The sequence below is a fragment of the Camponotus floridanus genome, unplaced genomic scaffold (assembly GCF_003227725.1).
Source record: "Camponotus floridanus strain SB8 unplaced genomic scaffold, Cflo_v7.5 scaffold29, whole genome shotgun sequence".
In the NCBI taxonomy this organism is placed as follows: domain Eukaryota; kingdom Metazoa; phylum Arthropoda; class Insecta; order Hymenoptera; family Formicidae; genus Camponotus; species Camponotus floridanus.
The window spans coordinates 605,287-621,644 of NW_020229425.1; the positions used below are offsets into that span (position 1 = coordinate 605,287).

The 16,358-nt window shown below is 38.1% G+C and overlaps 1 protein-coding gene across 10 annotated transcripts in view; it reads right to left on the bottom strand.

Annotated features, from left to right (window-relative positions):
• The window catches only part of LOC105253985 (RNA-binding protein Musashi homolog 2), a 128,436-nt gene that overhangs the window by 28,628 nt on the left and 83,450 nt on the right, over window positions 1-16,358 (bottom strand). For 2 of the 10 annotated variants that reach the window (XM_025409904.1, XM_025409905.1), the window contains one exon: window positions 3,446-3,569. The exons of the other annotated variants lie outside the window; for them this stretch is intronic. The gene's annotated coding sequence lies outside the window, so the exon portion shown is untranslated. The remainder of the gene's footprint in view (window positions 1-3,445; window positions 3,570-16,358) is intronic. 10 annotated transcript variants of the gene reach the window in all.

The following is a 16,358-nucleotide window of genomic DNA, read 5'->3' on the forward strand; positions in this document are numbered from 1 at the left end:
TCTTAATACTTTTCACTTATACAAAGGAAAAATGAAAAGAGTCATTTAAATTTCACGTAGTAGATATTTTTGAAAATGTATAATGAATAGTTTACGTAAAATAAACATTTTAATATTTTTATCATAAAAATTACGATAAAAAATATGTATTGCATGTTCAATATTTGATTAAGACATTATATATGTAAATAGCGAGACAAATATGTTTGAAAAGTATATTTGCATAATCAAAACAACTTAGTTTATTGCTTACAATATGAGAGCAAACTTTGTTTTAATTTCATGAGAGTCCCAATAAAATTCCGGAGAGTTTCTTGATTTTTCCGGACGCAAAATAAATCCCTGAGAATTCCATGTTATTACAGCAAGAGTAAATACCCTATTAAATACCCTATTATAAATAACAATGCGAACAAAACACCGTGCATAGTTAAGCTATCGTGAAAATTATTCTCACGTCGAGAGAAAAATTATAATAGTCTCAATTTTCTGTTTGAAACACGGGAAACTGATTATCTGCGGTTTAAATCGCGCGGATCGAAGCAGGTCGAGCGCGGAAATCGTGCGACTTTCTACGATCTCGGCAATTTTTCCCGCCGCGTATTTTTCTTGGTTTCTCTCCTCGCCGGCTCGCGATCGTGGCCTTTAAAGCAAGAGCAACAAAGCTTATCGTTACGATCTAATTACTCAGCACGAAGGAATCGATTCTCAAAGGATATACAGAGTTATATAGCGATAAACGGAAGATTAGAGAGAGAAAAGGCGAAAATTAATCCACGCGCAAATATGGTATTACAATCTTACTTTCTCTCAAACATGATTCCACTGATTAAAGATAAAAATGAACAGAGATAGTTGATAAATGACGCGCGTTAAGGGTCCAATTTATTTTAGCAATTGATGATTTTTAGGATTTTTTTTTTAAATAATAAAAATTAATTTTTTTGGCGGTCTACTGGTGTTTTTAGTTTTTTTACATTTTTAATGTTTTTACTAATGTTTAAGTACGTCACTATTTTTAAAAAATTTTGAATATTTAGCTTTTTTTTGTTTAATATGAGCCCTGTGTTTAAAAATAATGGTGTTACATACATGCTGTGCTCCTCGTCTAATTGTTTGGGATGTAAAAAACTTGTCCCAGTTATGCTCAGTAGAATATTTTTGTACCAAATCTAATTAGAATTTAAATATTTAATATTTAATATATTTTTGATTTTGAAAAAGAGAAAATTTCAGCAAAATTGAGAAAATTAAAATTCAATTTTAAAATGATACTGCTTTGTTATCTTTTAATTTTTTATAATAAAATTAAATTTCCAAGAATATTCTACTAAAACCGAGTTCTTTCTTTCCCGATAATAAATTAATATGTTTCACACTATCGAACTAGACATTTTTAAACACGCTATACACAAACACTTGTATTGATCAAAAGAGAAACTAAATATATCCAAGATTTTAAAATATTAACGTGCTATTCAAAAATCAAAAAAGCATATATAAAAATTCCAATAAGATCAATTTCCAATATTCTTAAAAAGGAATTCCAAAAATCATCAGTTTTTCACTGCTAGAATTTCAGAAAAGGAACTAAATATCCAACATTTATAAAAATATTGACGTGCTATTAAAGACCAAAAAAACATATGTAAATTCTGAAAAGATCAATTTCCAATATTCTTAAAAAAAATTTCTAAAAATCACCAATCACTTCACTGCTAGAAAATTTCATGGACCCTTGCGAAATAATAATGCGAATTAATAATCGACCAAAGAGAGGCACGCGCGCCCTATTATATTCCGTCTTTGGTGAAGAACAGACGGTACCAACTAATCCGCTTTGAAAGTCGCTTAGGGAGAATTAGCTCCTTCGTGCGTTAATTCAGAAATAACGTTTGCAAAAGTCGGGAACGCGTCGCGTACAGTTTCCTCGTTCATGGATATTGTAGATGGACAAACTCGTTATCGAGGAGCCAATTAAACGTACTCGCGCGCGCATATGTATGTATGTGTGTGTGTGTGTGTGTGTGGTGTGTGTGTGTGTGTGTGTGTGTGTGTGTGCATAAATGTTTGCGCTAGCATGTCCAACATATACGGCACACAATGTACTACACATATGCGCTCTTCGACCAGAGGAGATCTAACGGTCCATAATCTAGGTCACTTCAAGATGATTCTCATCGTTATTTTATGTACATGGTGTCCCGGACCTATCGAGCTCGATTAATCTAATATATATTTACGGATTTCTCGATTAATTGAAAGTCGAACGGATCGGAGTCGGGAGTTTTTACGCGATCAGCGATTGAAATTGATTTGAATCCCCCGAGCCTTTCGAAATGGATGGCAAAACTCTCGATTATTTTTAATTGGAATTTTGTATTTTAATACAGAGTTAAAATTTAGTTATTGAAATAATTCGTGATAAACGATAAACTTTCGTAGAAATGCTCGCCAAGGAATCTTCGTCCGCGGACAAAAATTACCAATTATCTCGATAGATCTGGAACACCCCGTATATCCAAGTACTCGTAATTTCTTTTAGTTTATCAAAGCATTACCCTACTTCAAGGATCGTAACAAAGAGACAAAAAGTGAAGAAAAAGGAGAGGAGGAGAAAAAGAAGAGACGGAGAGAGGAGGGGGGAGTGAAATTTAGTGCACGTACACACGCGAATTTGTGTGAGAGCCAAAGATATAACTGCGACGAACAAGAAAGCAGATGAAGAGAGAAAGGCAATGAAGAAAGACAAAGAGTGGACAGAGACAAGTGTGAGAGCGATCGATATGGCGATAAGAATAATTGAAATCCAGCTGACTATTGTTGAAAAATTGCACTGATCAAATCTATTCGCTAATCGAGAGACACCCTGCACCTCATTCAACTATAATTAACGTTTCGCGCTGGAAAAACTCGTGTCGTCGGTGAATAATTCAAGCGAAAACGCGATTAGGAGATAATGCTTCGCGCACTTTAAAATATACATTTCAGCATGAATTTTACTCTATTTCACAGATAGCGATCTGAACAATTTCTCCAACCGCGCGTATAAATAAAAATTTCATTAAAATTAACTAATCATTGAATTATTTGAATTATTGATTATATCTAACGACAATATTTTTAACTCGCAATTAGAGAGAAAAATAGGCATAAAATCAAACGTCCTCGACGTGCCTGTCTGCGTCCGCAAGGACCAAAGGATTACGCGCGCGTATGATAATCAGAGTGCAATTTCAGCGAATTCGTTTGCATCTGATTCGTTTGTATTCGAGGAGAAGGAACGAGACGACGATTCCCCCCTTCTTTTTTTTAGTATCACAGGGGAAATGCCTTATGCATCCCTATGACCCTCCCTTCCGTCTTGCCTTTCTCTCTTTACCTGGAACATCAAGAGTCCGGGGAGGGGTCTCTTGGCACACAATTGATTAGGAGGGAAACTCACGAGAGTTAATGCACCGCGTCCCGATGGTCACCGATGATCCGTCGCCCGTTGCCGCACCTGGTGGTCCACCGGCGCGACTTTACCACCAGCAGGCCCGGCGACGATCGGGAATCGTACCTGCAGCCTTGAAAAAAAGAGACAACAAGGATTCTCAGCCACTTTTCCAGGTGGTGTGCCTCGTGGTTGGTGTCTTCTAAAGTCTCTCGCGTCTCCTCCTCTTTTCGCCGAAAAGAAACATCACCGCGCGTTGAAGGAAACCGAGCAATCGCGTCTCCCATCATCAAGAGACCTCTTGTCAATGTCAAAATCATCGAGTCGATAATCGCGATACGCGCTCGTCGAAAAGAGTGTGGCTCTATACATACATGTAGATATGTATATAATGAGAAAGAGAGAGAAATAGAAAGAGAGAGAGAAAGAGAGATGCTAATAAAGTGGTGGCTGAGTGAATAAACACACATCGATCTACTAATCAACTACTCAATATACGGTATGCGCGTATTTATAACAGTATCACGCGAAAACAATAGCTCCAATGCAAGCGATATATTGTTTCTCTATATCATTTCGCTGCACTACATAGGGTGTGTGTATGTGTACGTGTGTTTCACCAATACTAAATTACCAAGAAGACTCGCAGATCAAAGTAAAACATAGTTCTCTCAGCTACAAGCGATACTCTACAACAGCGATTGTCGTTTGTATCCTCATCAGCTTACACCAAAACGTTCTCCTCTCTCCGCTTTTCGCCAGTTTCGCTCTTTTCCCGTCGAACAAAGCTAACAGATCGATACTAAACACTCACGATCGCAGCACGCAGTTGCAAACTAATCAGCGTTCTACAAGAAGGAATTTTCGTCAAAATTACTATACTAATGGACCTATGTATTTCTAGAACCACGCCTCCCCGTCTCTACCTCTGGCAATCGTTCAACCCGATATACATGTATCGATTTTTGTGTGCGTATGTGTGTCTCTGTGTCTACACCCAAAATTATACTACGACAATTTTCACCTAGTCTCTAAGCTACTCCATCAAGGAAATCTATGACCATAAAGAATAGAGGGCAAAAAGAGAAAGAGAGAGAAAGATGATAAAATAATCTTGATCAAAATCCTAAACGAACTCAAATTGAGTTTCGTGTCGGAGTTTGTACACTAAAGGTCAGCCGTCCACATTGTGCCAAATCTCCTACCCGTATAAAGCGTTAAATATATAACGAGAGCGGGATGAAATCAATATATCGTAATAAGGTTACGCAGCAAAAGGTGAAGCAATGGAACAAATTGCGGCGAAATAAATCGCGATCGCATTTGGCCGATGATGAGGGGTCCAGTGGGATAATTCGTCGGCGGGAAAATCGGGGTCATCTGGGAGCGAAGGATTTTCCCGGACTCTCGCCGATGCAAGGTCGGTGAAGGCGAATAATGCACGTGGAGCGGCAAACCCACGCGCCGCTGCCTACGCGGCCGGTTATTCCCGGTGGTGGCTAAGGGTGGAGGAGGGAGAAGGGGTTAGACCGCACCGGTCGGGTCGATACTCCTCCTCAGGATCGAGGAAATTCCAGTCCGTGACTTGGCTAATCCGACCGACCGACGGAACCGACTCCTGGCCTCCCGACAGTGTCCGTCAAACGCCTGAAAGGCCTTCCGATTAACTGACATCACAGACGTCACGCGTCTCGCGATCTACCCGAGCACAATTTTGCGAGATTAAGTGTCGATTTGGAGATTGCTTAAGGTCGAGTCCTATTCACAGCTGGATTCCACTTCGGTAGCGAGAGAGGGGAACTGTTATTCATTTCGTATAAATGATATTACTAAATCCTAAAGAGTGTAAGTAAATAGGCGTTCGTGAGCTTATTGTTCAAAATTATCCCAACTCGAGAATGCACTTCAGTTTTGCTTAAAATGAAGTTTCCACATGAAGCCCGAGATTATCATTCCAGAAGAGAAAATGGCTGGTAAAATAAGCATTTTTTACAAAGATAAAAATTAAAATTTTTATAAAAGTGAAAATATTTAACGATTTATCCTATCTTGAAACTTCCATATTCATAATCTATACTTTATAAACTTTATTTTGAGCCAAAAGTGAAGTCTAATCTCGAGTTGAGAAGATTTTGGGCAACAGCTGTTGCACCCTTTAAGATAAATAATAGAAATACAATTTTATTTGCGGTACACATGATTAAAAAAAGAGAGATAAAAAGAGATCTCATAATGAAAAACATGACGTAGTTAAAAGTCGCTATAAAATTGAATGAAAAGACGATGAGATAAGTTTTTTCCCGTATTGGAGCATTTATTGAACATTAAATCGTCTTATAGGCAAATTTCCGAGTGTGATAAAATTTCTTGCACACCCAATGACGTCAGTCATTTCCTCGCTATACGTTAATGTGTCTCATAAACTTGTCAACGAGTATATGCGAATAAAAATCGAATAAAGATAATCTTCCTGCGCTTAAAAAAAAATTATTTTATAGAAAAAAAATAATTTAATTATTCGCAACATTAGGATAAAAAAGAACTCATGCGAAGTAATTTAATTTTGAACTTGTATTATACTCCTTGTTGCAAAACTCGGAAGAATTCTTTGTTTTTCTTTTCAGAAAAATAAATGCACATAAAATAAGATGAGCCATCAAATATTAATCCAAACCGTATATTTCGTTCACGGGAAAGTTTTTGCGAGGAAACATTTTTCACGATACAATACATATTTCACTCGAACTCTCGAAAATAATTATGCTCGCGCATAGTACAGTTAAGTTGCAAGCTGATTACAAAGTAATTTGCGAGTCTCCTTGAAAAATAATTTAATCTAATAAATCCAATTAAATAAAAAAAATCAACAAATATAATTAAGTGGTGTGATTGAAAATTTAGGCAAACTAGGAAAACTGGGAAATTCATCAAGAATTATAAGTTATGTACCGTTTACAACGCAAGGCGATATCGTGGATCGCACAAACTTACACGACCATCTTTTACATTCCCTACGTCCCTTTCTTCCAACCTGTTCGAAAAGCGAGAAGTGAGATGAAAACGCAAATGCAGTTCATGCCAAGATGCAGCCAACGTTTTCGCATCCTTGGATCTTCGCGATTCGAGACGTGACCGACGTATGCGAGACCGACGGTGGATTGAGAACCACCTGCGGATCCGTCTGATTCCAGACCGCCACCCTCCGCTCGACAACCACCACCACCACCACTATCGCCACCACCACCACCACTACCACTACTACCATCACCATCACTATCAGAGGCACCCTCTTGCAACCGCGCTTTGCCCCCTCGCTCTCCTAACCCTCGCCCTCCGGCAACAAAATGTTTCCATTCTCCCGCTGGCGGCTTCCTTCTAAGGAGAAGGCGAATATACATGAACGTACACCCGCAACACACATAGACAATGTATACAGCTGCGAACAAACCGCCATGCAAAAGGGAAAGGGCGACTGTATTGCAGATCTGTAATACTCCTACCCTTACGGAGAGAATAGCGGGCGAACTCGGTTTGCTACCTCCTCGCCCTCGTTCTTCCTCCTCCTTCTCACCCTTCGGTTTCGAACCACCGTCGTCGACACCGCCTTTCCACCCTCCAGCACCCACCTCCTTCTGACGAGAAGCCGACTTCCTGGTCAATAACCTCGACGCGACATAATCGTCAACGCTCGGGACAAGTGTGTTTTTCGGAAACACCCCTCTTCTTTCCCTTATCTTTTAACCTTCGACGAAGCAAGTTCGCACCTTCGTGTCGCGAATAAACGAGGGGAAGTTAATATCTCACGCGGACATCTTCAGCATCTTTCTGACGCCACGAATAAAAATATCGCATCTCTTCGTCGGAGAGTTGTCAGTTAAATAAACACACGGGGGATTATTCTTGTCTCGTAGCATCAAGGTATGAACTTGCCGGTCGTGTTTCACAACCGTCGTTTCTCTCTCTCTTCATATATATATATATATTTTTATCGCGCGACGTACAATAAGGACCTCTCCTCGGAACTTTGTAATATCGTGCCATGCGAGAAGATAATAAAAACGGCTTCCCGCAAGGTGAGCTTTCGAAAGTTTTGCACGGTACATCCGGAAAGTTTTCTTATTTATGTCTGTCTCTTATTAATTATTATGGAATGTAAGCACCAAGTTAATACAAAGTTGGCCGCGAACTGGCAAGCTTGTAGTAAAGAGCCGGCGAAAATTTTATACAAGATAAACACTTTTCGTTTTTACGCCCAAGTACAAAGTGCCATCGTACTCTCTCTCCACAAATCCGATATAGCGGATATAAACTCTGTTTACATAAAACTGCGATCAATTAGAAGCGCGATAAGAGATGTGGATGTTGGAGAAAAATATACGCATTTTAAGAATAAAAATTCTAGCTTCTTCATAAATATTACAAATTCATTATTAAAAAAATTATATGATATACATGTGTCTGTTAGATTTTAGTGAATGAAATTCTTTCAATTCCTTCATTAATTTTAATACACACTGGCCATACATACATGTGTACATAATTTCTCCCGAGATTCCAATTTTTTCTATCGTGTTTAATAATTACAAATATATTTTAAATAAATATAATTATTGAAAAAAAGATGAAATAATTTTTTCAATAAATTTGCTGAAGAGTTGAAAATATATTTATACACGATAGTCACAAACAAAAAATATTTGTAATATATATTTCGTTTTTATTCCAAAGTGCAAAGTGTCATCCTACTCTTCACAAATAATCCGATTTAAAAAGAGAGATATAAACTCTGCCCACACAAACTGCGATCAATTAGAAACACGATAAGAGAGAAATGCGGATAAATGGAGAAAAATTCGCATTTTAAGAATAAATTCTAGCCTCTTAAAAAATATTATAAATTTATTAAAAATATTATATGACATTTTATGACATACATGTGTCTATTAAATTTTAGTATAAAATTCCTTCACGAATAATTAATCATTAATAACGCACCCCTGTGGCATATATGTGTACATAATTTTTTTCACAGATTCCAAACATTCTTCAATTTTTTTCCATCATGTTTAATAAAATTATAAATATTTAAAATAAAATAAAAAAATATAATTGCGCCGCGAAAAAGGAGAGACGAAATAATTTCTTCTGACACCGATAAATTTTCCTGAAAAAGTCGAGATATATTTATTTATTTGCACGATATTCACGCGCGAAATATGTGCAACATTTCGAGTCTGTGGCACGCAATAAATTCGAGGGTTTCTAACGGAGGGCTCGTCGGTTGCAAGGTGATGCCATCTGTGGCACTTGGCGCGAAACTCGTCTTAAAAATCATCCCCCCTGAGATCAATACGCCGTAGGGGTAGACAGCAGGTCTGCGAAATACAACGTACTCTGCTCTCCAGGAATCTAGGCGCGCGCGTTTATAATCCCTCGCGCAATTCGAGGGGCGAGACGGGGGGAAGGGGGCAAAATATGGCCCCTACCAGAGAGAGAACTTATCGTATTATTTATTAAATTAAATACCCTACGGCCAAATATTTTTCTCTCTCCCCCTTCGAGGGGAGATCTTCCTCGGAACGATCGCTTCGCCAACTTTGCACGTGAAACACGCTTGAATTATTATTATTTACGCACTTTGTAGCTTCTTCGAGGCACCTCCGTTTCTTGTTGCCTCTCTGGAGATTAAAAACTCGATGCAACAGTCTGACAAGTCTCGGAGGTGGTCGAGTTTTAATACACGTCGCGACTTTTCGGGAAGGAGTGTTTATAACGAGGTGGATGCACGAAAGTACGCGGGTCTCGTACCTTGACTTCTCTCGCCGGATATTAGATATTTAGTACAAAGTCTATCGGAATCTGATCAGTTTCGGGACATGTACAACAGGAACTTCCAAGTATGTATCTTCCAAGGCTGACTTTGTACAGTGAATAAGGAACGAACCACTGTATCTATGCGTGTACATGATTCACGGTCGCATGAAATAGGGGAGGAAAAGTTGTCTCTATTGTTTGCGTGTCCTCGAATATGCAGTTCTCATAAATATGAATCAACGCTAATGACGATTTCGCCGATTTTCCACCTGAATATAAACGAAAATCAGACCAAGGATTAATTAAATCCCGATTAACTTTAACGAAAATTTATGGAAAACGCGGGACTGAATGAGCGGGAAGGTCGCGCGATTTTCGAGTATTATTCGCGAGCCTTTAAGACTTTAATTACGAAAACAGATTAAGTACGAAGGTAAGCAAGGTTACGCAATCAACGGAGATCGATTAAAAGAGTCCAGCTTTCAAACAAATATATTAATTCTCGCGACACTTTGCGGATACGTCGTCATCGATTTAAGAAAAAAATAAAATACAGGTGTCCCTATTCGAACCTTGTATAGAAATTCCCTGAAAATTCCCAAATCTTTCAAGTATTTTCCTACAAAATTCTAGATAAAGAAAATATTTTATAAATTGTTTTGGTGCAACTTTTTCTAAAATAAACTTTTTTTGTTTCCGAAAATTTTTTACTCGTACGAAAAAAAAAACAAAACATGGAACCAGTTTATATATTTATAAATGTGGAAAAAACTAAAGCCTTTGTAAGATAAATATTTTCCACTTGTATAACATTTTTAAAAAATATGTATTGTATATTCAATATTTTATTAAGACATTGAATATGTAAACAGAGATAAATGTATATTTATATTTTAGAGAACATTTTTGAAAAAATTCTATAAGAATTCCCTAATTTTTCCAGGTGCAAAAGAAATTCCTAAAAATTCCAGTTTTTCCCTGATTTTATCTCAGGGAATAGATATAATAATAGATACCCTGTAAATAAAATCTGTCCGCGATTTAATTCCAACAAAGGAAAAATATGTATATAATTTGCACGATCGTATTCCAGCTCGCGGAGAGAGGAAACCATAAAAAAAAAAGATACAAAAAAAAAGTCCAGCAACGATCGAACGACCCGGCGAAGACCCGGTGTGTATTCGGGTCAGGCGTTCGGGGCTTAGCCGGCCAAGGGTTTTGCAAGGGTTTCCACGCGAATGGTGTCTCTTTTGTGGCTTCTAATGAGATAATTCGATTTCCGTCGTGCCGCATTAAATCCATATTCGGCGATGTTGCGCGTGCGCGCGCCTTTCGCTGTCTCCCCCTCCCCCCTCTCCCTTTCTCTCTTTTAAATCTCCTCGCGAGAAAGACGCCTTTCACCGCCAACGAATCCGCATTTACGCAAATCTGTGATCTATGATCCGAGAGCCGTGTTTCCGGCTCCGGATTTCGTAAACGATCGTCGTCACGCTTTCGAAAATCCCATTCTCCAAAGTCAAAAGTGGGACGAGCTTCGATCGCTCCGTTCCTCTTGATTTGCGTCCGAAGTAAACTTCGCGGAATTAATTGACGCCCGCAAAAACTCTTCCTCTCTCTTTCTTTCTCTCTCTCTCTCTCTCTCTCTCTCTCTCTCTCCTTTCTCTTCCCTCACTTTCCTTCCCGAAGCGCTTCGACGACTGTCATTATTTCAACAATAAAGACGAGCCTTTTCGCGACGAGAGGCTACAACGAATCTCGTTCGGAGAGGGGCCTCTCTCCCTCTCTCTCCCCCGGGCGCGAAGTCGGCGGCCATTGCTCCGACTCCGGGGATAGCTTTTGTGCTTTTTGTTCGACCGAGTCCCCTTCCCCCACCCTTCACATCGCGCCATCCCTCCGCGCGCACAAAAGAATCGAGTAAATACGAGAAACGGCGCGCAGGCACGTCGCTCGCACGTCCAACTCGAAAAATCTCTCTTATCGATAACGAATGTCGATGCTTCAAAAGAGGACTGCGACCCTCGTTCGTACAATCGCCGAGATAGACAAGACCATGTAACAAAGTGAGAAAGAGAGATAGGATAGATCTTCAGTCGCGATATACGCAAGAAATAAAATCAAAAATATGTCTCTGACAGCTTCCCTGTTTTACGAATAACTGTCGGATTGATTTCGACGATTTGGCGAGAGAGTTGGGGATCGCGATGCCTTTTTCTTGTGTTCGTTATTAATGTCGCCGGGGTCATAATGGCCCTCGTAACTATTGTCATCAGACGAGACGAGACGAGCAGGTCGGTTTAATATTGACAGCCGCAACAACGAGAAAGTTCATAGCCTGAAGGGGTAGAACACGGTTTGCGAGGGAGGATGGGAGGTACACGAGGTAAGCGGCTTATTGCGAGCGACGTCGTCGGGATTTTCGGTAGCGAAACTGCATGATTGTCACGTCGGCTTTTCAACGATAATGCGCCATCGTCCTCTTTCCTCGCTGCTCTTTTCCGTCTTTCATTAAGAACCTCGCGTCGTGTCCCAAGAATGGAATGTAAGATGTGTTCTCGGGCATTTGACACATTTCAGAGATAAGCGAAACGAATGGACGAGCGAGTTATTGACAGGGTGTCTACTTAAATCTTGTAAAAAAAATACTTGAAAGTTCCCTGATCTTTCATTAGATATTCTTGTTCCAAATTCCAAGTAAAGAGGATGTTTCGAGGATTTTTTTGGCGCAACTTTGTAAACCAAGCTTTTTATTCGGTGAATTTTCTAATGCTCTTCACTCATCATACGAAAAAAAAGACAGAGTCACTTAAATTTCAAGTGCTTCACAAATGTGAAAAATTGGTTTTCGTGAGATGAGCATTCTTTACTTGCATAATATTTTCATTTTCTGTCACTGAGAGTTAAAATAAATATGTATTGCACATTCAATATTTTGTTAAAACATTGAATATCAACAGAGATAGATATATATTTATAATAAATTTTAAATAGACAATTCACAACTTGGCTTATTGATGAACTTGTTCACAATAGAATAAGAACGAAATTATCAAAGAGAGAATTTTATTGAGATTTTTAAAAATATTTCATGATTTTTAAAAAAATTCTTCAAATCTCAATAAAATTCCATGAGAATTTTCTGATTTTTTCAAATGCAAAAGAAATCTATACCACATTTTTCATATTTTTCTAGGAAGTAAACACTCTGTATTAATACTCGACTATTGGAATTTTCGAAAAATTTACGCGATAATTAATAGATACATATTTATAATATATTTTAAATATACATAATTCGCAATTTAGCTTATCGATGAATTGCCGAAATTGTTTACAATATAAGAGCAAAATGAGCAAAGAGAGAATTTCTTTAAAAATTCTTCGATTCTAATATGAAAATTCCTAATTTTTTCAGATATAAAAATATTCCTGAGAATTCCGGGTTTCTTCAGGAAGTAGACATCTTGATTAAGCAATTATTTAAAAAATAAAACCTCCGCCCAATTGATCGATTTTAATCAACCAGCGAGATTATTTAGCTTTTTATTATGTTGTACAGTGAGAAAAAATTATAAACTTAACTAAATATTTTCAACCAATTATTCTTTTAATTGAAATTTAAGTATTTAAATTTAGTATTTAAATTTAAGTATTAAAATTTAAATATTTAAATGAAATACGGGTTAAATATTTCAATTAAAAAAATAATAATTAGTTGAAAATGTTCAGTCAAGTTTATAATTTTTTCCTCGGTGCAAGATTTTTGTGCGAAATTGTGTTAAATGAATGAAATATTGTTGCTGGCAACTAATATACACATACAAAATTGATATAAATAATAAAATTAAATTCGTATATCTATTGCCGGAAACGTTTTGCTCTCGTAAACATTGCTGATAATTATTTCACAGCGTTAATGTTATAAAACAAATTTTTTCTGATTTAAACGCTCGTAAAAATATACTCTTTCATACATGTTTCAGCTGATAAGGTTCACCGAGCTCAAACCGGTTATCCATTTGGACAATCGGTATAGACTGATGAGACACGAACCGATGCTAGACGCCGATGGCAAGGAAACCGACAAAATTGGAGAAGATGATTAATCGCGAGAAAATCGTCGAACGAAAAATTGCAAACTAAAAGGAAGCCCCGAATTTCAATACAAACTTTTATTGATCGTTCTTATAAGACACCCTATTCGATATTAATAGCACTTAATATGTGATCTCATGGGAGGTTTTTGAATGAAATGAATAAAACGAGAATAACCTATTGAGATGTCGTTTGTTTCCCTCTCGTGCTGCGCATATCGAATATTATTTGCAAAGGACGTCAATCGAACGCGATATACCACGTGAGTCGTCTCTTTGACTACCGTTTGGGTTTGTTTATGAATCGATCCGTCCCTACCCCTGTTGCCGCACCCCGCTCCCTCCTCCCACGGAAGATACGATGCAAAAATACCGCATGCCACTTTCAGGATACTGTAAATTTTAGCTCGATCGCTCGCCCTCGTAAGCGGATAAAGCGCTAATTTCGCGTATAATTGTGCAAATAATACCACGCATGCAACGTATGATACTTATATTAGTATTTAAACTGACGTATTTCACCCTCATGTACTTAATGCGAAATATAATTTCTGTCTCGCACTCTGCAACGTGACGTATATCCGTGTTTCTGTTCCATTTTCAATGTATGTTTTAATGAATGTTTTCTCTCTGAAGCGAATTCGCGCTAAATCCGTTTTAAAGCTAAAACTAAAAATTAAGGGAATTTATGGCTCCCCTTTAAAAAATTAATTCACTTTTATTACGCAAAAAAAGACGGCATCTATGTTCCCAAAATACGCGTTATACTCTTTCCCAAGTTATGGCCCTCCCTACATGATGTCCAGCGAAGGAAAAGGCGCGAAGGCACGTGGTAAATGGAAGCCTGGTGGTCTGCGTCCGGGGCCAGGTGGGTAACTTGGTGCGGATCCAGTTGTCGACCCTCACCACGCCAGTCTCCCCTATAATACACCGCCACGCGACAGCTGTTGATCGTCATTCAACAGCCAGCGAGAGAGAAGAGAGAGACTGTACCAGGGTAGACTTACTTGGACGAGGAGAAATCGGTACAGTCTCCACTTGGGCAACGAGGGCTCGCAGTTTCCAACGACTTCGTCCCGGGAAACCCTTCTTCCTTCACCCCTTCGTTTCTCCCTCCTCTCCCGGTCTGTCCCGATACTCCAGAGACTCGAAACTCCGAGTGTTCGGAGGCCGGTGTCGACGCCATCGCGCGATGTTCGCGTCATCATCGAACCTCGACCCGACACAAAAGGCCCATTCAACGACGTACAACGATCCTCTCTCCGGGGACCAGGCCACCGCCTGCTTCTTGCCTGGCCACAATGCAGGCCTTTGGCAGATGCAGCGCGATGCACGGAGGCTTGGAATGCATTTCAACGAGACTCGTGTCGCTTTTTCTCCAGCAAAACGCGCCAAGTTTGTATAATATGATCGTATCGATAACCAAGGAACGCGAGGTCGCGCGAGTTTTGACCCTTCGAAGAATTATCCGAGTAACAATAGTAAAAATAGTGCTCGACTAATTAGGCAAAACTGATGCCAAAAAGGAAAAATTCTTCCTAGTTAAAGGGAGCTTTTAAAGGGTAATTTGCGGTGCTGCCCAAATTACATTTGCAGAAAATGCGAGAGCGGAGAAAGAAGGGAGATGAAAAAAGAAAGCCCCGCGAATGAGAAAGCAGCCGATTAAACTGCGAATGGGACAGATTAAATGCAGCCGATGTGTTGGCTTAATCAGAAACGGTGCTGAATAGAACTGCGGCTGTGCAAGTTACATACCTCGCGCAGAAAATGAATACAGGTAACAGACGAGGAAAAAGAGCGCGTCTCTCTCGTGTAACATTATCACACGATTTCACATGAAATTTGCAGACATTTAGTAATCTGATTCATGATGTCTATTCAAATCTTGCAAAAAAAATTCCCTCATTTTCAGAGAAGTATTCTCATTCAAAATTCCAGGTAAAGGGAATATTTTAGGGAAGTTTTTTCTAGTGCAATTTTCTTAAATATGTTATTTGATTGTATGTATCTCTCCTAATGCTTTTCACTCACACGAAGGAAGAATTACTTAAGTTTCAAATGCGAATGTATTGGAAAAGGAATTGAATATTCTTCGTAAGATAAATATTTTTTAATTAAATATTTATCTTTTATTAAATATTTTTTATTAAATATTTAGCTTTTATTAAATATTTTTTAAAAAGAGTCCCAATAAATTTTCATAATAATACCCTGATTTTTCCAGATGCAAAAGAAATCCCTGAGTATTCAAGTTTTCTCTGTTCTTTTTTCTTTTTCAGAGACTAGACACTCTTTGACACTAATTTTGTTCAATGCTTAATCAATTCATGTTGTTAATTGGTAATTGCAACATCGATTGGTGCATGCGTAGAATACGGAAATTAGGATATATTCCTGTATAAATTAGGTATATTCCTGTTCTCTCTCAATGATGTAATCGATTCGATTTACAACGATTTCCTTCGGAGTCGTCGCGGTATCGTCCGACAGACACGATTAGACACTTTCCGGAGCAACCGTACGTTCCTGAATCGGAAGAGACCGTACCAGCTGGTAAACGAAGCAAGTACAGGTTCACGCTCGACATCGGGAATCGGCAGACTTTCGTTGTAATTTAGAAATATTCGTGTATTGGAAATGTTCTCTCAACAAAGCAGAAGTGCAAAATAGTCACTTTTTCCTTCCTTTTTCACATAGCGTATTTTAATATAAATTGAAAGAAATGTGAGAAAAGAGATCTCGTTTAATTGGAAATCTCCATTAATTGGAAAAATCGCGGGAATTTAATAGACTAAAATATTTAATAAAGGAAGAGACTAAGAGAGATCATACAAATAAGTTTTATTAAATTAAATTTTATTCGATATCTTTTATAAATATCTTCTACATGATTAAAAAAAAAATATTTGTATGAATTTAAACATTCGATAGAGTCGAATATTTTTCTCTTCATATATCATAATTTAAATCGTTAAAGAAATTTAAAAATCATAAAAGAATATCATAAAAGAAAATTA